The following is a 24787-nucleotide window of genomic DNA, read 5'->3' as shown; positions in this document are numbered from 1 at the left end:
TCCCTGTATTGGGCAGAGTGAGCAAGCCTGGATCCAGGGTACTTGTCCAGCAATCTTACAGCTATAAGTTGAAAAGTTATCTGCTGCCTGCACGGCGGCTCAGTAGGCTAATCCTCCGCCTTGGGGCGCCGGCACACCGGGTTCTAGTCCCGGTCGGGGCGCCGGATTCTGTCCTTGTTGCCCCTCTTCCAGGCCAGCTCTCTGCTGTGGCCCGGGAAGGCAGTGGAGGATGGCCCAAGTGCTTGGGCCCTGCACCCCATGGGAGACCAGGAAAAGCACCTGGCTCCTGCCGTCGGATCAGCGCAGTGTGCTGGCCGCAGTGCGCCGGCCGCAGCGCGCCAGCCGCAGCGGCCATTGGAAGGTGAACCAATGGCAAAGGAAGACCTTTCTCTCTGTCTCTCTCTCTCTCACTGCCTGTCAAGAAAAGTTATCTGCTGTCCATCCTGTGAAGGACCATAACTGTCTCTGGGGGCTTCTGCTTGTAATGGGGCTGCTTGCTGTCTGCTAGGGCAGAGTACAGTTCAATAGGGGCTGTACTAGCCAGAGGAGTCTGTGAAATTCTGCAGCACTTAGGGCTGTTGATCTACAACCATGGTGAGGGTCCTGCAGATTGGGGGTTACCTTTCCCAGCAAGATGCTATGACCCTGGGTGGGTAACCAGGGTCAGAGCGGCAATGTGCTCTGTTCCTGTCTCTGCTGGCTTTGAGAGTCTCTGTGCTGTTTAGAGTTCCCACTACTTCTTTGCTGAAGCTTGCCTCTAGTCAGTCTCTTGAAAGCATAGTCCTTTCCTTGCTGGCCTGCTTCTTTGTGCTGGAGGCAAGTGCAAAATCCTCCCTATTCAGTCATCTTGGATTCTGGTCTCTGGATTCTTCCTATAGCTTCAATTTGTATTTCCATAATGACTAATGAAGAGTGACCATTTTTTCCCCATGTGCTTTTCCCTATCTACAAGCATTTTTAAAAAGGAATCTTTTCAAACCTTTATATATTTTCAAAGTCAGGTTGTTTGTCTATTAAGCTTTGAGAGCTCTTTATTCTGGATAGAAGGCATTTATGCCGGCGCCGTGGCTCACTAGGCTAATCCTCTGCCTGTGGCCGCCAGCACACGAGGTTCTAGTCCCGGTTCTGTCCTGGTTGCTCTTCCGGTCCAACTCTTTGCTGTGGCCCAGGAGGGCAGTGGAGGATGGCCTAAGTGCTTGAGCCCTGCACCCCATGGGAGACCAGGAGAAGCACCTGGCTCCTGGCTTCGGATAGACGTGGTGCGCCCGCCGCAGCACACCGGCCGCAGAGGCCTTTGGGGGTGAACCAACAGAAAATGGAAGACCTTTCTCTCTCTCTCTCACTGTCCACTCTGCCTGTCAAAAAAAAAAAAAAAAAATGAAGTCATTTATTAGGTATATGTTTTATAAATTTTCCCCATTTTCTATTTTTTTATTATTTTTGATTTTTTTCAACAGTGTTTTCAAAAGAGCAGCAGTTTTTAATGAAGGAGTTCAGTAAAATGAAGTCCTTCTGATTTAATTGTCTTCTCTGAATCATGCCTTTGGTGTGATCTACAAAATATCCTTATCGAAACCAATTTCATAACAAAATTTTATTTAGAAATTTTATAGTTTTATGCTTTCTATTAAGGTTCATTCTCAATTTTATTTTAATTTTTATATAAATCATGAGCTCTACGTCAAGTTCTTCCTCCTCTTTCCTTTCCTCCTCCTCCTTAATTTGTTCTTTTGCATGTTGTCTTTCAGTTGTAACAACATCATTTGTTTTAAAGCCTATCCTTTCTTCAATGAATTTTCTTTGCATATTTTATGAAAATTAATTGACTATTTCTAAACTGTTTATGCTGTTCTATTGGTCTATATGTTTATCATTTACTATACTAATTACTGCAACTTTTTGGTAAGTCTTGAAATCAATCTAGTGAGTTCACCAAATTTTTCAAAACTGTTTTCTCTATGCCAGTTTCTCTTTCTCTAAATGTTTCTAAATTTTATTGGCATAATGCATTATCCATTTCCACCAAATCTTTTATGGGTTGTTTATGGGGATAATTTTATATTTATAAATCAATTTTGGAAAAACTGGTATCCTAATTTTGGAAAAACTGGTATCCTAATAAATTGGGCCTTTTAATCCTCAATCATAATCTATCTCTTATGTATTCACATTTCTTTAATCTAGTTCATCAATGCTTTTCAGTGTTCAGTAGACTTCTATTACTGATATTTTTGGTAAGTTTGTACCCAAATATTTCATATTTAGTGGTGGAGCTTTAATTGCACTTTTTCAGATTTTTATTTCAAATTGTATAAAGACAGTACATAGAAACCCAATCAATTTTGATTCTGTATATTGAAATTTTGACATACTTATTTATTATTTCTAGGAGAGTTTTCCCCTGTGTCTTCTAATACATAGTTTTATTTTCTTTCCAAATTGCTTGCTTTTTATTCATTTATTTTTGCCCTAACCACTGTCTGGGAATTAGATACAAAATTGAAGAGTAGTGCTGAAACAGATATTCTTGCCTTGTTTCTGCTCTGAAAGAGGATTATTTCAGGCTTTTTTTAAAAAAAGATTTATTTATTTATTTGAAAGAGTTACACAGAGAAGAGAGGCAGAGAGACAGAGAGAAAGAGGGAAGGAGCGGGGAGGGAGGGAGAGAGAGCAAGCGAGTGAGAAGTCTTCCATACACTGGTTCACTCCCCAATTGGCCACAACAGCCGGAGCTGAGCTGATCTGAAGCCAGGAGCCAGGAGCCTTATCCAGGTGTCCCATGTGGGTGCAGGGGCCCAAGGACTTGGGCCATCTTCTACTGTTCCCAGGCCATAGCAGAGAGCTGGAATGGAAGTGGAGCAGCCAGGTCTTGAACAGTGCTCATACAAGATGTCGGCACTATAGGTGGTGGCTTTACCTTCTAACACATAGCAGAGAGCTGGATGGGAAGTGGAGCAGCCGGGTCTCGAACCAGTGCTCATACAGGATGTTGGCACTGTAGGTGGTGGCTTTACCCACTAACACCACAGCACCAGCTCCATTTTAGGCTTTTTTCATTAAGGATAATGACAGATGTCTTTTTGTCGATTTCATAACAGAGTAATAGTTGTCACACAGGATGATTTGGCATGGCTGATTAAATTTTTGGTAGAATTTACCATGTGAAGTTGTTTCAACCTGTAGTTTTAAATATTCTAAATGTGTTATCAATGAATTCAATTTATTTAATAGGTGTAGAGCTATTCAGTTTATCTATTTCCTTTCAGTTGAGTTTTCTTATATTGTGTTTTGAAAGACTTGATCCATTTATTAAACTTTGTTACATTTATGGACATAAAATAGCTATAATATATTTTTTCATTATCCTACTAATATCTCTAATGTTTGCTTTCCTCTCATGATGATTGTAAACTGTGTCTTATGTCTTTTTTCCATAGTTAGTCTGGATAGTGCCTTAAAAGTCTATGGATCACTGGTTTTAGTAAGTTTTCTCTGTGTATTGTCTTTTCTGTTTTCTATTTTTTTCATTTGTTTTAAATTCTAATTATTTTGGGACTGGTGCTATGGCACACTAAGTTAATCCTCCTCCTGCGGTGCCAACATCCCATATGGGCGCTGGTTCTAGTCCCAGCTGTCCCTCTTCCAATCCAGCTCTCTGCTATGGCCTCTCTGCTATGGGAAAGCAGTAGAAGATGACCCAAGTCCTTAGGCTCCTGCACCTACATGGGAGACCAGGAAGAAGAACCTGGCTCCTGGCTTCAGATAGGCACAGCTCTGGCCGTTGGGGCCATTTGGGAAGTGAACCAATGGAAGGAAGATCTTTCTCTCTGTCTCTCTCTCTCACTGTGTATAACTCTACCTGCCAAATAAAAAAAATCTTTAAAAAAAAATTCTAGTTATCTTTCCTATTTCTTGCTATAGGTTTAAATTGCTTAGCTTTTCCTTAATTTTTTTTAATCTAAGACTTATTTATTTTGAAAGCCAGAGCTACAGAAAGAGAATGAGAGACAGAGAGAGATATCTTATATGCATTGTTTCACTCCCCAGATAGCTGCAATGGCTGACATTGGGCCAGGCCAGAGCCAGGTGCCTGGAACTTCATTCAGGTTTCCCACGTTGAGTGGCCGGGACCCAAACACTTGGGTCATGTTCTGCTGCTTTTCCCAGGCCAATAGCAGGGACCTGGATCAGAAGTGGAGTAGCCAGAACATGAAACTGTCCATGTGGGGTGACAGCACTAAAGGTGGTGGCTTTACCCTCTTGCCACAATACCAGACCCTCTTTTCCTTATTTATTAACATAAAGGTTAGATCATAGATTTGAAGCATTTCTTTCTCTTTTTTTTTTTAATTTATTTGAAAGGTAGAGTTATGGACACTGAGAAGAGACAGAAAGGTCTTCCATCCACTGGTTCACTCCCCAAATGGCCGCAATGGCCGGAATTGAGCCAATCTGAAGCTAGGTGCCAGAAGCTTCCTCCATGTTTCCCACAAGGGTGCTGGGGTCCAAGCATTTGGGCCATCCTCCACTGCTTTCCCTGGCCACAGCAAAGAGCTGGATTGGAAGAGAAGCAGCTGGGACTAGAACCAGCAGCCCCATTTTGTTTCTTTAAGGTGAACATCTAATGCCTTTAGGTCCTGCTTTGGTTGCATCCTACAGATTGTGATTTTTTTTCATTTTTCAGTCAATCCAAAATGTTGTCTAATTTACCTTGTGAATTTCTCTTTGACCTATTACACCTGTGTTCTTCCTCAGTTTTGAAGATATTTTCATGGGTATGGAAGTCTTAGCTTATGATATTTCTCTTCAAGCAGTTTATTTGTATCATTATAATGTTTTCTCTGCTACGTAGTTTATGATTATGTTGTAATTCTTTTCTTTTTGTCTGTATCAAATAAATTTTACTTCAGGGGATGGGGATGTTGGATTGCTTTCAAGATTTTCTTCAAATTTGGTTTTTAGCATTTTGGATATAATATGTCTATTCTATTAACATATCCTCTCTCTGTAGATATGTGTATGTGTGTGTTTATTTTGCTTAGTTTTCTTTGAGGTTCTTAGATGTGTGTTTGAATGTCTTTCATTAATTTTAGAAAGGTTTTAGGTATTAACGTTTCAACTAGTTCTTCAGCTCCATTCTTCCTTTTTGGCTAGATGTATGTCACAGATCTCAGGTGGTCTATTATAATTTTTTCTCCTTTTTCAAAATATAGGTTAGTATTTTGGAGCCAGTATTGTGGTGTAATGGATAAAGCTACTGCCTGTGATGCAGCATCTCATATGGCTGCTGGTTTGAGTCCCTGCTGCTCCACTTCCAATCTAGCTCCCTGCTAATGGTCTGGAAAAAGGAGTGGAGGATGACCCAAGTGCCCGGGCACCTGCCATCAATGTGGGAGACCCAGAGGGAGCTCCTGGCTCCTGGCTTCAGTTTTGCCCAGACCTCATTGCAGCTGTCTGGGAGTGAACCAGTGGCAGATGGAAGATCTCCCTCTCCTCCCCACCTCTCAAATTCTGACTTTCAAAATAAATAAATACATCTTCTAAAAAGTAGCTTGATATTTATGTATTGCATTTGAATTTTTGCATTATATTTATGATCCTGTTAAAATTGTTCTTTCTTTTTGTTGCATCGTGTTTTTTTTCCCTGTTTGTTGCACTGCTGTTAGGTTTTTCAACATAATTCCCATTCTATATAGAATTTTCTCATATATTTACATATTCTCTTCACCTTTCCATTAGAATCTTCAATATACTAATGTACTAATCATATTTATTTTTAATTGCCTGATTGTTCCAATACCTCAAGCTCTCCTACATATTGTTTTTTGGATTGTTATGCCTCTTAACAATGTATTTTTGCCTCATTTATCTTGGTTTTATTATTGTTGTTCATAATTTTTGGTTGAAAGCCTAACATCCTGTATAGGCAAATCAAGGCTAGTAATCAAGGGTTAAATAGTATTTATGTCTACAAATAAGGGCACATCTTTTTCTGTTAGTGTGTGAATTTTTATTTTATTTTATTTTTATTTATTTATTTATTTTGACAGAGTTAGACAGTGAGAGAGAGAGACAGAGAGACAGAGAGGAAGGTCTTCCTTTTTCCGTTGGTTCACCCCCCAAATGGCCACCATGGCTGGTGCACTGTGCCAATTCAAAGCCAGGAGCCAGGTGCTTCCTCCTGGTCTCCCCTGCAGGTGCAGGGCCCAAGCACTTGGGCCATCCTCCACTGCCTTCCTGGGCCACAGGCAGAGAGCTGGCCTGGAAGAGGAGCAACCAGGACAGAATCCAGCGCCCTGAGTGGGGCTAGAACCCAGGGTGCTTGTGGGGGGCTCCAATCAAAAAGGAAACAAAGTTGCTAAGCCTTAGCTCAACAAGGCCACTAAGCCTTTGCTGGAGTTTGCTGCACTTCTGCATTTCAGTGACTCAGCGTTTCCAACAATCCAAAATGGCCCCCAGGGGAGGTACCTAGCCTGACAGGAGACTTCCGTACTTGTGAACAGTATGTGTCCTTGGCTGTGATTGGCCCTTGAGGGCGTGCCCGGCTCCTGTCCTGCCTTACCTTTTGGCTGGTTGGCTCAGTTCCCTTGTGCCTGGACAGCCCCCTTTCTGTGTCTATAAAAGCTTTTCCCCTCCCAATAAAGTCGAGAACCCGGCTGTGCCCTGGGCGGTGACTGATCTCCTGGCTCTGGTGTGGTTCCTTTGCTGCTGACACTCATCATCCCTCTCGGCCCTCGAGCTCCCCAGGCTGGCCCTGAGGAGCTCTATTGGACCTGCTACTCCTCAGTGAGCGGCAGGTGCAGGCGCCACAGGTGGAGGATTAGCCTAGTGAGCCTCGGTGCCAGCCTAGTGTGTGAAATTGAGTCAATGCAATCAGGTTTTGGTCTGGTTTCTTTGTGTATAGCACCACCTTCAAATTCCTGTAGCTCAGCTTGTGTCTGGTGAGGATGTGGCTGGGGATCTTCTGTGACAGCTGCTGTGCCCCTTTGGTTTTCTCAAGGCTGCAATCTTTCTTGCAAGCAGAGAAGTTCATGGAGAAGAGCCTGCAAGCATGCAAATACTGTATGTTTTGTGGCAGCCAGGAAGTTTTTTATACTTACTAAATAAAACCCACTCTTGACTACTAACAATTGATTTTAAAAATTAAGATGAGTTTTCTTTGTCAACTCATTTGTGACATCTAAGGTGTCTTTAGCCTATGCTCCAACATTGATAAACATGGGCTTCCATCCTATGGTTCCTTGGTGACACCTGCCTGTCTTAAGAGGCAAGTTGATTGTCCTTTGCCTTCAGCTCTCTTTTGGGCTCAAGAACCTTATACTGGTCAAATCATAGGTTGATGGATTTGAGTCAACATCTAACCAGCTTTCATTCCTATAAAGATTGTACTACGTGGATTTTTATTAGTTAGTTTTCAACAGATTCCATGTGATTTGTAGATACAATTCTGAGAATATAATGATAATACCTTTCTCCCTCCTTCTCTCCCTCCCAATATCTCTCTCTCCCATTCTCCTTTTCCCTTTTCCCCTCTCTCTCCTTATAGTTTTTGAGATAACATATTTTAAATTTACACTTCAGAAAATGGCTTAATACTTCACTGAATAAGAAGTTCAACAAGGAAAAAGGAAAAAGGCCCTAGTTTAGTAGGAATACAGATAGTGACTGTAAGTAATAACTGAATGGAAAAATGACCATTTCACCCATATACATATACAGTAAATTTCAAAGTAGTCACAGATCATTAAAACTATGGTAGTATAACATATTGAACCACTGGTTTGACAAAGGCATAAAACAAAGTTTTACAAAACCATGTTTACAGCAATTCTGGTACAAACATACATTCTTTCTTTTCTCTTTTGGTTTTTGCTTTTCTTAAATTTTAATTCCCACATATAAGGGAGAACATGTGATATTTGTGTTTCTGGGTCCACCTTATTTCACTCAACATAATATCCTCCAGTTGTGTCCATTTTGTTGCAAATGGTATAATTTCATTCTTTCTGTAGATGAATAATATTCCATTGTATATATATACCACAGTTTTTTTATCCATTCATCTGATGATGGACATCTCAGTTGATTCCAAATTTTAACTGTTGTGAACAGTGCTGCTATAAACATGGTAATACAGGTATCTCTTTGATTCATTCTGTTCAAGTCTTTTGGGTATATACCCAGTTGTAAGATTGCTGGATTATATAGCAAATTTATTTCTAGTTTTTAAGAAATATCCACACTGTTTTCCACAGTGGCTACACTAGTTTACATTCCCACCAACAGTGCATAAGTGTTCCCATTTCTCCACGTTCTCACCAGCACTTATTATTCTCTATGTTTTGGATAATGATCATTCTGACAGGGGTGATGTAATATCTCATTGTGGTTTTGGTTTGCATTTACTTGATGGCTAGTGATGTTGAGCATTTTTAAAATATTTTTGTTGGCCATTTTTATTTCTTCCTTATAGAACTGTCTATTGAAGTCTTTTGCTCATTTCACAAATTCAGAAACTTTTGCACAGCAAAAGAAATGATCAATAGCATGAAGAGACATCCAACAGAATGGGAAAAATATTTGTAAACTACTTATAGGACAAATAATTACTATTTTCAATATATAAGCAACTAAAAGAACTCAACAACAACCACAAAACATTCAAATGACTTTTCTAAATCAATTATAAAACAAACAACAGGGGCTAGTATTGTGATATGCTGGGTTAAGCCACTGCTTGTGAGGCTAGCATCCCATATTAAAGTACCAGTTCGAGTGTTAGTTACTGTCCCAGCTGTTGGCTTCCAATCCAGCTTCCTACTAATGTACCTGGTAAAGCAATAGATGATGGTCCAAGAGCTTGGGTGGCTGCCACCCAGATACCTACTGGCTCCTGGATTTGGTCTGACTCAGCACTGGTTACTGTGGGAATTTCGGGAGTAAAACAGCAGGTAGAGGATCTTTCTTTTTCTCTATCTTCCCTATTTCTCTCACTCGGCCTTCCAAATAATTAATCAATTAATAGATTTTAAAAAAACACACGCAAGAAAGAAGCTTAGTCTGGTGCCTGACACAGAAAAATTAAATACAAGTGACAGAAGAGATGAGTGATACAGGGTAAATAAAAGCTAATTTATTTTGCCACAAAAATCTGAAAGAAATTTTTCTTAATAAACCTATCATACCAGAAATAGTTATATTTAAATATCAATATTATTTGGTTAGTAGTTTCTGTGTTTTTGTAATTTTGGGGAAAATCTGCTATTTACATTAAAAGGTATTTACATGTACCCTTTCTTCTGAAAAAAATATATTTTCTTTCAGTTGGCACCCAGTTTGCATCAGTTTTCAGTTGCAGTATGTGTGACTCTGTCAATGCCCTAATTAAATTTTAGGGAAATATCTGCTTACATGGATATCTTGCTACTCAAGAAGAGAAGCTGTATCTAAATTATCTTTGTCATATCAGCTTCTACAATGCACCAGGCATTCAATGAGTGTAGTTAAAATACAATGTAGTTTGCAAAAATTAAGTACATTGCAAGGAAAACAAATAAAAGGATGGGATCCAAAGCCATAAACAGAAGACGCTTCCTTGCTGGTCTCCACATTGGAGGATCCAACAGGGCTGCTGTTGCTGGAGGTAGCTGAGTTCACTGGAGGTGGCACGAAGGAGGAAAACCGAGGGAGAGGTATTGGCTCCTTGAAATCTTCCTCAGCCCCACTCCATCTTTAAAATATAAAAGAGTGATGTTTGTTGAATCTTACATGAATAACATGCCATAAACTTGCTCTTAACATCTCCAGTCACATCCTTCTTTCCTCTATTTTCTGCCTTCAAGTAACCTCCTGTACAGAAGAAGAGCTAACAAAGTCCTTCAATGACTGAAGTATTCCAGGGCCAGCTGGGTTATCGAGGACAACTGGGAGTGCTAATGTGCCATATTCTTTACTCCTCTATTGTTTTATAGAGATGAGACACATGTTATTAGATGGGAAATGAGTTTAGTATATTCTCATCTACGATTTTTCAGTTGACCTCTATTGTCTGACATGGAAATTTTGCCTTTTCCAATTGAGTTAATAGTTGAGGATTTCTTTTTCACTTTCTTAGCATTTTCAGCAGGATTCTGGATCTCACCTGTGTTTCTAACTCATCATGATTTAGGCATTTTTAGTTATTGAACAATTGGCCTGGAAATTCCATTTTTGTGTGTTTGAATTCACCAGTGACATTTCTTCAACAGTTTGTATATTCACTTGGCAGGTGAGAGGGAATCAGATTACTGGAGCAATTGATTAAGTCAAATCTCAGTTACTTCTCTTAACATGCAGAGGCTCCCAGAGAATTTATAAAGTGCTTAGCTAGCAACTTAAGACATTGTCTGAGAAGACTTTTATACTTAGGCTAATAACTTGGACCAGGGGGAGTTTTAAACACAGATCTTTGAAGTAATATTTATATATCGTTTCATTAGTTTTTTTTTTTTTTTGCCAAAAATTATTTCAACTTAAAATAGCTCTTTTTTGTGTTCACAAGTTGGAGGATACAAAAGTGAAATTTTATTTTTCTGAATGACATATCCTGTTTTCTGCAGAAAATATTTTGGATAGCTGGTTCCTTTCTTGAATTTATTTTAATTAAAAGTAGTCCTATCCTGAATTTTGGTTAACCTCCTTGTGTGTAGACATTAACTATTGATTAAGGTCCCTGACTATACAAAGTCTTGGAGCAACCTGACCACCACTGAAACATCAGATTCAATCTTAGTCCTAACTCAGTCTTGAAACTAAGTAAACCTAATCAGCAAATGCAATTCTCGGGCCTCATAGGGTGATCTAGGACTGACAAATCTTGCCTTAGGAAAAAAGCATAGAAAAAGAGGGGAAGCATTCTGACCAATGTCCAGGAACCACTCCCATGATGAAAAATACCTACAGATGTATTTGAAAATAGAATAAGACCATGGTGATACCAGAAAGTGACTCTTCTTGGATAACTAGAAGTAATAAAATGAGAAAAAAAGGAGAGTAAAAAGAATACGAAAGGGAAAATAAAGAGAAAACTGCGTGCTAAAGTTCAAGATACGACATTTACTTGTACGTACTCATTCAACCATAATCTATTGAAAAATTATTATGCCCTAGATGTACCTAGAATAAAAACCTTAGTGTTTGTATAATTATTTATAACTACTAACAATATCCAAAGAGTAAGATTTTTAGTCTTTCAACTTTTCCCATGAAGAAAAGTGTAATCATAACTAAAAATTTAAAGGGACCTTTATGTGAACTAAACACCTCACAGTCATTCAACCCACACAAAAACCTCATGTAATAATTACTGTAAGTTTCCTCAAGTTTTACCTGAGGAAATGGAGTCTGTGAGAGGTTAAGTGTCTTGGTTAGGGCTATAAATAATTGTACTTGAATACAAATGTGATTGATTTCAAATTCTCTGATTTTAGAGTTCAGCTCTTAATTACTGTGCAATACTGCCTTTCAAAGCTGCAAGTATTGAGCTACCCAGAGTCACATAGCTAGTGATAGCCAGGCCTTGAGCACAGTGTCAAATTCAAATTTTTGTGGACAAAGAATTTTTGAAAGTTCTTGATTTGACCCCCTGAATAATTTTGAGGTATAAAGTTTTATCATCTCATTTCACTGTTAAGACAACAAAAACTTAGAGAAAAGAATTTTCCCACACAAATAAAAAAAAAAGACCTTTCACTCCTTGACCTAAAGATAGACTCATTCATTCACTTTAGAGAAAGGCAGTGTAAATTTAAATCTAGTATTACTCTACCTCAGGCAAGAAACTATTACCCCAGAACTGATTAGAACACTAATATAGCTCTAGTTTGTGGAAATTTAAATAAAAGCTGATATAATCAAATTTTAATGTAGTTTCTTCAGACATACACCTCTACTAGTCAGGTCTCCTCTGATGACTGAAGAAAGAAGAAGGAAGAGGAGGAGGAGGAGGAGGAGGAGGAGGAGGAAAGAGATATGAAGTAGTTGAAATCCAATGCTAAGAACCTTGTTTAGGGAGTTTGAGAGCTTGTCATCCTTTGGAATGGATTATTAGAAAAGCACGATCCCTTGGAGACCTAATCTCCTGAACCTTTATCAATTACCATTTTGGGTTAGATGATAAGTCATCTGGTTGGGAAAAAGTCATTCTAGGAATTGCTAAATATATAATATGATGTAATCTGTGAGGCAACAGCCAAATTCCTTTACTTCTACTTAGTGTTGCCTAGAACCTCATCTATCCAAAAGGTCATAATTAATGAACCAATGTTGTATAATATTTAAGCTATGACAAAGTTTTGTGAGCAGTATTTCTTATTGAATAGGTCAGAGCAAGCCTTTAGATAGAACCAACAAACTAACTTGGCTCGCACCTTTGTACACAAAGGAAAGACACATATATAAGAATCCTGCTGGTATATAATAAGTAAGTAATTTGGTTAGGATAGAATAACTTCCCTACCTGTGGGTCCTAAGCTAATAGTGGGACAGTCATGTGCACCTCATTCAGGGGAAATCTTACATGGTTATGATCTTTCTCTTTTTCTTGGTCTTCTTTTTCTCTTAACAAGCTTGATTTTACACTGTAATGACTCTGAAGCTAATGCTAATAATTCTAGCTCATACTCCGTTTTAAGAGAACAGTCCCTTGTCTTTTCAGGTACTGAGATATTCTTGGGTAAGAAATTTGGGGAGAGAGGATCAATAAAATGAGAGATCACATAGACAAGACACGAAAGTAACTTCAAATCTGATTTTTTAGTAGAAAAAAGACTTTTTAAAGTTCTCTTTGATTTGACCACCAAAATAATTTTGAAGTGTAAAGTCTTACCATCTCAATTCATTGTTAAGAAAACTGAAATTCAGAGGGGAAGGTTTGCCCACCCAAGTCAAGAAAGATCTTTTAGACACTGTTCAGAAGACATTACATTGCATCATGCTGCCGCTCTGAAAATGAGGACGATGTAATACTCACTGATGTAGTTAATTCCTGAATCAGCTTGCATGTCAACTCTCATGCTTCCAGCCAGCTTCCCTTCTTTTTTCCTGGTTTGCTTTTTTCCTAATCTTTCCCCTCCCCTCATCTTCCTCTGACCTTGATTTACTATCATCATTGATTCATATGCTTGCAGACTTCAGATGTCAAAATCACATATGGGGAAAAAGCCCTGCAAAATATTACTTCCTTACAATGGAATTTTTTTTAAGACTCAAAACTAATCTTACCATTAAGTGATATTTTTCAGAGTTATTTAGAGCAGTGGCCTGGCAAACATTGTTTTTTACACACTTTATAAAATTGAATTGAATTGAATTTGACACTTGTGTGGGGTTGACTACCTATGACATATGCATTCTGCCATAAGGTGGAGAAAGAATAGAAGGAATCACAAGCAACACATTACCCTCTGCCACTGAGTGTTGGATACCAAAGAAAAGTCATCATGATATCACTGGGACATAGAACAGGTAGACATCTAAGATCTTCCAGGACTCTCACAAGAAAATATGAAGTCTTTTGTCATCCTTTCCAGAAAGACATGGGCTTTAGGATCTAAACTTGCATAGGATATCCTCGGGGTATAGACTAGAAAGAAGGAGGAAGACTGGATTAGCTCAAGATCTACAGAGAAAAATGCTTGAGGGTGATGTGAGAATACACTGGACAAAAGCCAGGCAGAAAAGTCAGGAAAGTCAATGGTCCAAATGTCAAGAGAGAGAACAGGAATTTACCTATCTAGTAAAGGTAAGTGAAGTCTATCCAAATATGAAATAATAGGAATAATCATTACCATAAATATTATGGGGAAAAAGTCAAGAAATAATATATGTGAGTATGATCCCATTCACATAAAATCCCAAACCATGAAAGATAAGGACATATGTTGTTTAGAATAATGCAAAATGTAGTAAAATTATAAATTAAAAGAGAAAAGTCCCCATAGCCTGCAATGCCCACATCTCATAGGGTACCAGTTCATGTCCCTGCTATTCCACTTCTGATCCAACTCCAATGCTAGTGGCCTGGGAAAAGCCAGAAGACGCTTCTGGCATGGGAGATCAGAAGAAACTCCTAGCTCCTGATTTTGCCCTGGCCCACTGCATTCCATTGCTGGAGAGTGAACCAGTGAATGGAAGATCTCTCTCTTTCTCTCTCTCTCTCTTTCTCTTTCTGTAGCTTTGACCTTCAAAATAAATAAATAGATATTTTAAAAAGGAGAGAGAAAAATCAAGGCAATGATTTCAAATACCACTAAACTGTAGGAAAAAAAATGGAAGTAGAAAAAAATCGTACAGATAACTATATTATTTAGTAATACTCTTTTTAAGCTGGGTTTTGGGTACATGAATTTTGTTAATATTATTTAAACTATATATGAATCCTAATGTGCTCTTTCGTATGTAATATATATGTGTAAATATACAGACATATGCATGTGCACGTTTGCATTTGTATATATGTGTTTGTGTGTGTGTGGGATGAAAACGTGTGAACTACACTTAAAGTCTAGTATTTCAGTTGGGAAGGTGGCTAGGAGCTGCAGGCTGGGAGATGGCCAGGGCCATAGAACATGGTTATAGTCCTTTTCATAGGGTAGTTAGAGTTTTGTGCATGAGCAGAAAGAGAGCTGTTATGGTCAATGACCCTTTTGGATCATAAAATACGAAGGGAAGAGGAGGAGAACCTTGAGGTAAACATGAAAAATGAGAGAGGAGAAAGCAGAAAGTGGTTTTAGAAAATCGCTTCTAAAAACATGCTTCTCTGACCCCTCCATTATCATGTATCTTCTTCATAAAGACCAATAAAATAGATATTTATTTTATTAAAAAAACCTATGTTTCTATGACTTTTAGAAGGTACACGAACATAAACATAAAAGTGGAAAATTAAAGTAATCACTATTTGTACATTTGATCTTGATTGAAACTTTTTTTTTTTTTTTTCAAAATGCAGGCACAGGAGGAAATTAGGAGAAGGAAGCACCAAGCTTGAGGCAAAGATCTGTGGGAGTCTGACCCTGACCCGTACAGAGACAGTTGGCAGCTCCCACACAGAGTATGAAAGGAATTTGGCAAAGTCAGATTTATTTATGTTAACCATTACTGTTAGATTGAGGGATGGTGGTCCTACCCCTCCTTTCCAGAAAAGGCACTGGAGTGGCAATATTTGCACAGGCCTCGAGTTTATACTCTACTTGTTAACAAGGGATATGGTTTCAGGGATGCTGACAGAAGGTGTGAGACATCAGTGGCAATGAAACAAGACTTACTCATAGCAACAGCCGGAGAGTGTCAACATTCCTGCTGAGTTCCCTGGTGATCAGTTTCCACAGGGTAATGCAAAGGAACCATGTGTTACCTGCACATGTAATGGGCTATGGATCAAGAGAGAAACTGAGCTTAGGGACCTGTGGTTTTCCTACCTACAAATGGTTATTGACTTGGATTGTCTGGGAATCAGTTTATAGTTAATATTTCAGGGAAAGGTTATAATTAGCATGGACTGGTATGAGTCAATAAAAAGCAGATTACTCTTAATTAGATGGCATAAACTGAGGATATAAAACATTTGGAGGCCAAAAATATATTTTAAATTCTCATGAAAGCTATAGACCTTCTCTTTGTCAATTTCATAAAAATTTACCTGCAATTTGGGGGTCTCAAGTGTCCCTTGAAATCCATCCACGAACTTTGTTTAAGGAGGCTTCTCAGATTTTAGTGTGTTCTTGAAGCACTTCTGAGTGATTATTAAAATAGGGAATCATGTACTCCATCACCAGAGATCACCGTTCATTGGGTCTAGAATAGAAATAAGCCTCAACACTTCAGAAATAATTGATAATTCTGACACAGTTAAGCCACGCACACTTTGAGGAAGAATATCCTCAAAATTTGTGATTCCCAAAATAGGAAGCCATCATTTAAATGCTAAAGCAACTACTTGTAGGCACTTTTCTGTTCAAGTTGCATCTCCTCTTCTTTTTACATATAACCCCAAGACATTCATAGACTGGACTTAGATTATGAAGTAATCATAGCTCAATCAGAAATTGGTGAGGTTTGATAGAGGATCAGGTAAAACGATACTGGGAGCTTCTTTGCTCATGGCTTTTTGGTGAGGATCAACCCATTTCCCAATCAGACCTTGAGTTGTACAGCACATGAGGAACACAGACTCTAACTTTTATTTCCAACCTGTGTATCTCCTTCTCTCATTCTCAGCAACAGCAATGTGGTTAGCCTACTTACATGTGACTCAAAATTGAAAATACGTCTATTCTTTCTGTTTTCATTTACCTTGGACCTAGGAGCTGGCAGTAGTGAGCTCATTTTCTGCAGAGTTCCACTTTATTGTGAGACCAGCTGCATTGACTTTGTTGTCCTGTAATCACATCTCATAGATAGTCATGCTAACTATTGTGTAGAACAGCCCCGAACCATGATTACCCTACAATGATTATTTGTAGTTTTGTCAGTCATTTCCTAACGCTGAATCTTCCTGGCATCTCTTTAGCCCATGTTGTTATGTTTGAGCTGCAGCTGCATGGCTAGAGCTTACATCTGTCTTCAACACATATTCATTGTGTTTATATTAGGGACAATCCTGTGATTTTCTTTATCTATTCAGTGGACAATTACAATAATCAACTGTAATAGGCTGCAATGTGAGGGAGTTGAAATGCTTAAGGGAAAGGTTAAAAATGAAAAAGAACTCTAATAAAGATGTCCTGTAACAGGGTGGCGATGTATAAATGCATAAGCATTGCTTTTGCTTGTTATTTTAAAAAATTATCCTGGGAGGATTCAGGGTGAAGTGTGAAGAAATTCCACATAGGTGATTAGAAGGGTCTAGGACACACACAATACAGCAAAGTATGCAAGATGAATCTAACAGGTCTCTTCAATTTGTCAGACAAGAAATTAAGATTAATTTCTTAATTATTAACGGGCATTGGTGGGGGACTCATATTGGATTGCCTGAGTTCCAGTCCTGGCTCTGTTTTTCATCTGCCTTCCTGCCAATGCATACCCTGGGAGGCAGCAGATGATGGCTCAAGTACTTCTGTTTGTGGTTCCTGGCTCCGGGCCTGCTCCAATCCCAGCTGTTGTAAGAATTCGGAAAGTGAACCAGCGCATGGAAAATCACTTTTTGTCTGTGTCTTCATTTCTTTCTCTCTCTATCTCTCTACCTTTCAAAAAATTAAGAATGAATAGATGTGGCAGGAAATACAGGATGTTTCATCCAGGGGAAACATTTTGAGAAATTGTGTAAGGAAGAAAAGGCAAACTAAGACCCTCCTTAGAAAGGTTAATCCAAAATATCAAAAAAATTTCAAGAACCACACTAGCAATGGGAGTTCACAAAGTTAATAATGCTGACTGTTCTCATTCACTTCTTCACACATTCAGTCATTTTCAAATGCCATTGATCAGGTGCCATTGTTTGCTATTGTGACAAAGACTGTATATGCAGTAGCTAAAAACACAGCCAACATCACGTCCTTAATAGAGCTTATTATGGTAAACAAAAGGATTAAAAGTGTGTTTAGATGATAGTGTAAGAGTGCTACCCACTTAGTCACAGAAGGTAGGCTTTTTTTTTTTTTTTTTTTTTTTTGACAGGCAGAGTGGATAGTGAGAGAGAGAGACAGAGAAAAAGGTCTTCCTTTGCCATTGGGTCACCCTCCAATGGCCGCCGCGACTGGCGCGCTGCTGCCAACGCACCGCACTGATCCGAAGGCAGGAGCCAGGTGCTTCTCCTGGTCTCCCATGGGGTGCAGGGCCCAAGCACTTGGGCCATCCTCCACTGCACTCCCTGGCCACAGCAGAGAGCTGGCCTGGAACAGGGGCAACCGGGACAGAATCCGGCGCCCCGACTGGGACTAGAACCCCAGGTGCCGGCGCCTCAGGTGGAGGATTAACCTAGTGAGCCTCCGTGCCGGCTAAAAGGTAGGTTTTCAATAGTCATCTTTTTGCATTGTGATGAGGCCCAGCAGGCTAGTCTTACCGATGCTTGAAATCTGGTAGGCTGAGTAGATCCTCTTTCTTAACAATTTTGCGTGATGACAGAATATGTAGCTACTTGGATTGTGTTTTCTGCTATAAGAATCAGGGAGCTGAAAAAGCAATCAGGAAGAAGAGAGAAAGAAACAAGAGAAAAAGGAAAAGCAGAGAGATGGGCGAAAACTGGCGAAGACAGAGGGATTTGGAAGGTTCCTGGTGAAATAATATTCTGTTATTGTGAATGCTCATAATATATTTTTCAAAATTCCTTCAGACCACTTGAGGACCTATGGGTATTCCAGTATCTATGAATTCTGTTTTTTAAAATTTTTATTTTTATTTTAAGATAGTCACAGATCATTAAAACTGTAGTAACATATCATTGTTAAAATTTTTTGACAGATTTAAAGCAAATTTGACAAAACATTATATTTGCAGCAAAATTTAAACACATAAGACATTTCTTTCTTTTTTGTTTTTGTATTTTTTAAATTTGGCACCCACATTAAAAGGAAAAACATTCTGTATAATTTCAAACTTAGTATGCTGTCTCTCTTGTTTAATGCCCATATGCATTTAAAAAGAATGTTCTATAGTTGCAGGAATTTAAGTTTCTATTAATAACAATCCCATTGATACTGTTACTTGGTTTTAGAGTTTCAAAGTACAGGTTGACTCTCAGAGGCTAATGTAGCTGTTGATTTGAAATTGAAAATGTGGTAGTACATATAGTATAGACATACCTCAGAGATATTGCATGTTCAGCTCCAGACTATCACAACAAAGGAAATATCAAAATACAATGAGACACACAATGTTGTATTTCCTAGCATATAAAAGTTATGCTTACATTATGGCACAGTCTATTGATTTTTCAATACCATTATATCTAAAAATGTGCATAACTTAATTAAAGTATTTTATTTCAAAACAATGGTAGAAATCATCTGAGATTTCAGTGAGAAAGATTTTGTTGCTGGAAGGCTGCTGCTGCAGGGTCTTGCCTTGATGTTGACGGCTGCTGATCCATCAGGATGAGGGTTCTTGATGGTTGTGGTGATTATGGCAATATCAAACTAAGACAACAAATGAAGTTAGCCATATCAATGGACTCTTTTACAAAAGTTTTCTCTATAGCATGGGATGCTGTTTGATAGCATTTTACTACCATACATCTTTCAAAACTGGTGTGAATTCTCAAACTATGCAACTACTCTATCAAGCAAGTTTCTGTAATATTCTAAATCCTTTGTCATTTCAATAATCTTCATATCATCTCCACTAGGAGTAGATTGCATCTCCTGAAATCACTTTCGTTGTTTATCTGTAAGAAACAATTGCTTATTCATTAAATTTTAATCACAAGTTTGCAAAAATTTTGTCACATCTTCAAAATTCACTTCTAATTCTGTTTCTCTTATTTATTTCTACCGAATCTGCAGTTACTTCCTCCACTTTCATCGGGACTCCCTCAAAGTCATTCAAAAGGGTTAGAATTACTTTCTTCCAAATTCCTGTTAATGTTGACCTATTGACTTCTCCTATGCATCACAAGTGTTCTAAATGGAAACTACAGTGGTGAATTCTTTCCAGGTTTTAAATTTGCTATGCCCAGATCCACCAGAAGAATCACTTGCAGCTATAACCTTATGGAATACATTTAAGTAAAGACTTCATAGTTTAAACTACTCCTGATCCATGGGTTATAAAATGGATGCTGTTTTAGAAAATATGGAAATAGCATTAATCTTGTAAATATTTCCATCAGAAAATTTTGATGACCAGGTGCATTGTCAATGATCACTAATGTATTGAAAGAAATCTATTTTCTTTGAAAAATTATTTATTTATCCAAGAAGAAGGGAGGGAAGGAAGGAGAGAAAGAGAAAAGGGGGAGAGAGAGAGAGAGAGAGAGAGAAACTTTGATCTGCTGATTTACTACTCAAACATCCCCTACAGTTGTGCCTGGGCCCAAACCAAAGCTGGAAACCAGGAATGCAATCCCGTTTTCTTCCATGGGTATTGGGACCACAGTCACTTGAACTATTACCACTGCTTTCCAAGGTCTGCTTTAGTGGTTCAGGATCTAGAACTGGAAAATTGAACCCAAGGAGTCCCATGTGGGATGTAGGTGTTTTAATCATTTTTGTCAAACAATGGCTATCAAGAATTTTTATTTTATTAGAAGTAGGATTCAACGGTATTTTAAAATATTCAGTAAACCATATGTGCTATCACTCTGGCTTTATTGTTTCCTATACAATGCATAGGCAAAGTAGTGTTTAAAAGCTATATGATTTTCAGAATAGCAAACAAGTAGAGTTCAATTTCACATCAATAGCTGCATTAGCCCCCAAGAGTCAGCCTACACTTTGAAGCTTTAAAATGAGGCATTGACTTCTCATGTCCAGTTATGAAAGCCCTACATTCCAATCTCTTGCAAAATATGCTATTTCATCTACATTGAAAGCCTTTTAATTAGTGCTTTTTGCTTCATCAATTGTCTTAGCTAGATCGTCTGGATAATTTGCTGTAGCTTCTACTTCAGGACTTGCTTCTTCACCTTGCAATTTTATGTTATGGCCATGTCTCCATAGAAGTTAAGCAACTTTCTCAAGTTGCTAAGGTCAAAAAGTAGTGAATTAAGGATTTGAACCAAAAGCTCTGTCCTCAAAGCCTTTAAGTCTTTTCAATTAAATTAAATTCTACACACTTTCCATTCTGCTAGAGATGAGTAGCAGTGTAATAGCACATGCTAGAATGACTTAGAAGGAGCCTTCTTCTGCGTAGAGGAAGGAAGGATAGAAGGTAGTCTGGACACTAAAGATGCCAAAACAAATTATCCAGAGTACTAGAGGGAATGCGGAGGAGTAGGCAACTTATCAGTATTCTTCCTGGAGCTCCAAGAAATTTCCAGTTTGCTCCCTTTCTTCCACAGTGCTACAAATGGATGTGGTCTCCCACCTGCAATTCCTTGAACTGGTGCTTGTATGTTGACAGTCATAATCTTTCTTGAATAACAAACTCTAAAATGTAAATATTTCTATCAGGAGTTGTTAACACTGTGGAAAAAGAAAGCAGAAGTTTTCTTGTAAAGACCAGGGGAATTGAAACAGACACAGAGAAGGGAAGGGAAACAAGACAAAGAGAATTTCTGACAGAGGTGGAGTCCTCAGCTGAATTATTCTCTTTTTTGACAGCTATATTTCTGAAATTGAGTTTTCTTTGAGATGCATTTTCCTCCCCATAATATATTGCCCTGCTGGCTTAATCTGGTTTACCCTGGATTTGATTACAACGTGGATTTCTAACTAAGACATGATTTTTTTGTTGTTTTTCTCACTAAGCTGTCAGTGTCCATACAATTAAACATGATACTTTAGTTGCTTCAGTGTCTGGCATGGAGTAGGTACTCAACAGATTTGTATGTTATTGACTATAATTGAATTGCAAATTGATTAAATTCCTTTGTATAGCCCATAGCCACTGTATTTAAAATGATATACCCAAGATGGCAAGAATGTTTTCCTATCTACTTCTTTTTCCATTGGTCTATCCCTAGCCCCTAGAAAAATGTCTGACACCTAAAATCTTAACTTAAATATGGTAATGAATTAATGAGATAGGCCTGGAAAATTTTAAAATAATAATTATTCATAAAACTCTGGAACTCACCCTAAGGAAATCATCAGAATTATCAGTACATGAGTTTGTATTTCCAGTGGTTTCCATCACATCCTTTCTAATATACCACAATGGAAACAGTTAATTGTATTATTGTATGGAGTACCAGGTAGTCAAACAAAATGATGCTGCAGAAGGATATAAACATAAAGCAGATTTTTATGAAAACAAAATTACAAATTTTGTAAATAGTGTATTCTTTTAGTTTAAAATAAAATTATAGAAGGTTTCAAAGAGGGTAGAATAGCAACAGGACAGTCCAGATCACACTGGACAAAATTAATATTTAAAAAGGGTTGAAACTACATGCCTGAGATAAAGCTGTGGGGAATTCACAGTAGGAAACCTAGCGAGAACAGCAGAGATGATCCACGTCTGCACTGAAAGAGCAAATAAGAAAAAAACAAAACAAACAAAAGAAAACATCGGAGGCTCCAACCCAGAGAGGAGAGTGTTGACCCCAGTGGACTGTGTGAGAGGGAAGTCTGTGGGTCCAGAGAGCTGCCAATAGCAGTGGGGAGGAGTGTTTGACGAACTGCTTCTGAAGCTCCAAGCAGGGGAAAAAAATAAATGAACAAACAGGGAGGTGATACACCTCCCTCCCCAACCCAGAGGGAACAGCAGACCCCAGAAGAAGCCATTCTGCTCCTTTGCTTATTTGTTTTCTATATTTGGATGCAATCAGGTGGAGGCTGCCCCTGCCTGCTGTGGGCATGCCCAGCAATAATGGGGATTGCTTCACCCTCCACCCAAATAGTGAGGGAATCAACAATTCAGAAGAATAACTTCCCCCACAACACAAGCAGTATGGCAAGGAGAAGCCCAAGCTATCTAAAGCTTGCGCTTGCCCACCACCACTGGGAAGTAAGCTGGGCTCCAGTAGGTGGGGCCTCCATGCACACACCCACAACCCACAGACCTATAGCAGTTCACAACAGAGGGAACCGTGCTCACAGGAAAGCCACCACAGATCAAAGGTGCAGTTCTTTAATCAATCTGAACTAGTGCTGAAAACATCAAGGAATAACACCAGGGCACCCCACCACTGTGAGAAGAAAAGCAGGTCACACTAAACAGAGCTGAACACCCTCCTTCTTACGATATCCAAAGGAGAGCTACAAAGTCCCACAGGGGCCTTACCTTGGATAATTGCTCCACCCTGTAATACTGAACAGAGAAACCAGGCCACACCCAATACACACCTCCTGGTACTCACTGAAAGTATAGATGTCCCACTAAGTCACACAAATGCTCAAAACAAAGGAAGAAATTAAATAAGAATAAGGAAGACACTATGAGCCCTTCCAAAGGAATTCTACAAAACATCAATAGTAGAAGGTGAAGATGAAGAGATTGAGCATATGCCAGAAATGGAATTCAAAAAATTAATCATCAGATTACTTAGAAGCAACCAAAAGCAAATTCATGATCTAAAAGAATTTTTTCCAATGAAATTGAAATATTAAAGAGAAATCAGAATGAAATACTAGAAATGAAGAACTCTATAGATCAAATAGAAATGCAGTGGAAAGTCTTAGCAACAGAGTAGGGGAGACGGTAGAAAGTATCAGAACTAGAAGACAAATTTTTGGAATTTTATGGTCAGACCAAAAAAAAAAAAAAAAAAAAAAGAAGAAGAAGAAGAAGAAGAAATTAGAAAACTAAAAAACATTGTTAGAGATCTACAAGATACTATCAAAAGACCCAACATACAGGTGCCAGAGAGAAAGGATTAGAAGGCCTTTTAATGAAACAACGAAAATTTCATCAATTTGGATAAAGAAAGGGACATCCAAGTACATGAAGCACACAGAACTCCCAATAGACACGAACAAAAATGTCACCATGAAACTCTCCACAATAAAACATAGAAAAGCTTCTAAAATGTGCATGAGAGAAACTCCAGATCACATTCAAAGGAACCCCAATTAGACTCATAGCAGACTTCTCATCAGAAACCCTACAGGGAAGGAGAGAATGGCAAAATATATTCCAAGTCATTAGAGAAAAAAGCTGTCAATACAGAGTACTGTAGCCTGGACAGCTCTAATTTATGAATGAGGGTGAAACAAAGCTCTTCCATAACAAACAGAAATTGAAAGAATTTGTAACCACCCATTCTGCCCTACAAAGGATGCTCAAGGATGTGCTACACAAAGAAACACAGAAACAGGAACATCACTATGAAGGAAAGTGAATGCAGAAAATTGTCTAGTAAAAGTACAAAGGAAATCCAAAGTAAAAAATAAGACTATTAACAGAAATACGGCAGAGCAAAGTCATTAGTTAACAATAGTCACCTTGAATGTAAATAGCCTCAATTCTCCAAAAGAAATAGACTGGCTGAGTGGATTAAAAAAAAATCTATTTCTGTCTACAAGAAACACATTTCACCAACAAAGATGAAAATGAAAGGATGGAAAAAGATATTCATGCTAACAGTAACCAAAAAAGAGCTGGTGTAGCCATTCTAATATCAGACAAAATAGACTCACACAAAAACTATTAAAAGAGACAAAGAAGGGCACTATACAATGATTAAGGTATCAATTCAACAGGAAGATGTAACTATTATAAATGTATATGCACCTAATTACAGGACACCTGGCTATTTAAAAGAAATGTCAATGGATTTAAAGGGAGACATAGACTCAAATACAATAGTAATGGGGGACTTCAATACTCCACTTTCAGCAATAGACACATCAACTAGACAGAAAATCAGCAAAGAAACAACAGACTTAATCGATACTATAGACCAAATGGATCTAGCAGATATCTACAGAGCTTTCCACATCACAGCCAAAAATTACACATTCTTCTCATCAGTGCTTAGAATTTTCTCTAGGATTGACCACATGCTAGGCCATAAAGCAAATCTCAGTAAATTAAAAAAAATTGAAATCATACCATGCATATTATCTGACCACAATGGAATGAACTTGGTAATCAACAACTCAGGAATCTCTAAAGCATATGTAAACACATAGACTAACAACATGCACATGAATGAAGAGTGGGTCATTGAAGAAATCAAAAATTTCTGGAAACAAATGAAGATGAC

This window comes from Oryctolagus cuniculus, chromosome 7 (assembly GCF_051225735.1).
Source record: "Oryctolagus cuniculus isolate XC-2025 breed Fujian yellow rabbit chromosome 7, ASM5122573v1, whole genome shotgun sequence".
Lineage (NCBI taxonomy): Eukaryota > Metazoa > Chordata > Mammalia > Lagomorpha > Leporidae > Oryctolagus > Oryctolagus cuniculus.
This window is presented reverse-complemented; position numbering follows the sequence as displayed.